Source organism: Octodon degus, unplaced genomic scaffold (assembly GCF_000260255.1).
Source record: "Octodon degus isolate 3935 unplaced genomic scaffold, OctDeg1.0 scaffold00005, whole genome shotgun sequence".
NCBI classification, from domain to species: domain Eukaryota; kingdom Metazoa; phylum Chordata; class Mammalia; order Rodentia; family Octodontidae; genus Octodon; species Octodon degus.
In genome coordinates this window covers 16,014,098-16,016,236 of record NW_004524581.1, presented here as the reverse complement: position 1 = coordinate 16,016,236, position 2,139 = coordinate 16,014,098, and positions in this window count along the sequence as shown.

Below are 2,139 nucleotides of genomic sequence, written 5' to 3'. Positions count from 1 at the left end.
ACCCAGGTCCTTGTGCTTGTCCAACAGGTGCTTAGACCACTGAGCTATCTCCCCAGCTCCGAACAGAGAATCTTAAGAGAAGTATTCCTGCAATAAGGCCCAGGAAAGTTCTGAAGAAGGACATGCTCTTCTCTTTACATGGGATAGCTGTCAAAGAAGCACCCAAGACACCTGAAAAAAGTCATTTCTTTAAACTTTAGCAGATTCCCAGAATGCCATGTTGTTGTAGAGTACTCTACAAACTATCTTCAGTAGCTCCACATCTGGGGACAGGAATGCAGATTTAATTCTCTAATTCAGATTACATTTGAAACCTGAAGTGATTCTTGATCTTTCTATGACCTAAGAGTCAGTTGAAGAGACTGCTATGGTTTCACCTTAATGGCAGAATAAAATCTGCCACATTTAATGAAGTAAATCACAGGGTAGCTGGTTTTACAGAGGATAGTGAGAAGAGAAAGCATTTGCCCTTCAGCTGTGGGCAACAGGCTGCGGACAGTGAAAAAACTGAGACCAAGGTGGGCAAAGGAATACTGTGGAAGAACAGAGAATGCAGCAGGTCTTTGAGCAGAAAAATAATGGAGAGAAGAAGTTGGATGTGTCAAGCTGGCTTTCCCATAGGACTTTTTGTTGAACTCTGCAACTGTACAAGGAACGTTGCTAAAAGCTTATGTGAAAACCTGAAAAGGAGAAGTGAATTCTTAACAGTCTTATGAGACCAGGATCAGAGTTCAAAATTTGCTAGCATGAAAGTTCTGGACACTTGCTTGAAAACCATGAAAATTCAGGAAAAATTCAGAGTAGTGTGTCTTACCAGGGCTTCAGCATATATCAGACTTTGAATAGTTTTTATTGAATCAAAGAGAACAGCCTTCACTTTAGCTGACCTTTGCTGCATTCTACCTAAAGTTAATATAAACTTGTGCTTCTACATTTTAATTATACATTCATGTCAGAAATAAATTGGTAGAACCAACGAACATATAGAAAAAGGTACTCAACAGAAAAATGGAAAAAGGAGCCATCATGTGACATTCCTACCTGCTCACATGATAGCTACATTTCAATAGCTGGCAATAACAGGTAATGAAGATGGTGATGAACAACTGGAATATTTACTATCTGGGCAGTCCTTGAGAGACTGTAACCGAGGATTGGTCTCTACTTGCCCAGGACAAGATTATTTTATTCCACAAAGTAGGTTGTATGGACATAAGAAAAGAATATTTGGAAAAATATTTCAAAATATCTACTAAAGCACCTTGGGAAAAATACAAACTACTGCTATACAGAATGCTATACAAACTCCCGCTATGTAGAACAGCATGGATAAATCTAGAGATATCATCAAGTAGTTGAAGCTTGGCAGAAAAGAATAAGTGAAATGTTTTCAGTTAAATGTAATATTGGGTGGGGAAGGTTGGCCGGAGGATGTGAGTTGATGTGGGTGGCACCTGGAAGGCTATGTCTGCCTTCCTCCTTTGATCAACCTCTGCTTCCTGCCTGCCACACCATGAGCAAACCCTCACCACTGTGCCCCTCTGCCACACCGCTCTATTTGGAGCCACCTAATGATGTACTGAAATTTCTAGAAACTGTGAGCCACAATAAACATCTCCCTTAAGTTGTGAATGTTGGGTATTATGTCTCAGAGACAAGAATATAAGACTTTTTTTTAAAAAATATGGTCATTCACAGTGATACACTTTAAAACATTTTTTAGGTCCATTTCATTGTATCCCAGGGGCTCTGATGTGTTTTACTGCCACTGTCTTTCAATTCCAGGCACATTTAATTACTTCTTTGATTTTTTATACTATTCATTGATTATTTGAGAGTATATTACTTAACCTCCATGTGTTTGTGTAGTTCTGTTGCTTCCTTTGCTGATTTCTAGTTTCATTCTGCTATGAGTCAACACTATGCAAGAGATTATTTCAGTTCTTTTGCACTTGTTTAGGATGTGTCAAGCATGTTTCATTGACTAAGATGTGATGTTTAAGCATGTTTCATTGCCTAAGATGTGATGTTGGAGAAACATTCCACATGATGCTGAGAAGAATGTTTATTTTGTTGTTGGATCAAACACTATAGATGTCTGCTAAGTACATTTGTTTTATAGTGTGATTCAACTTTGAT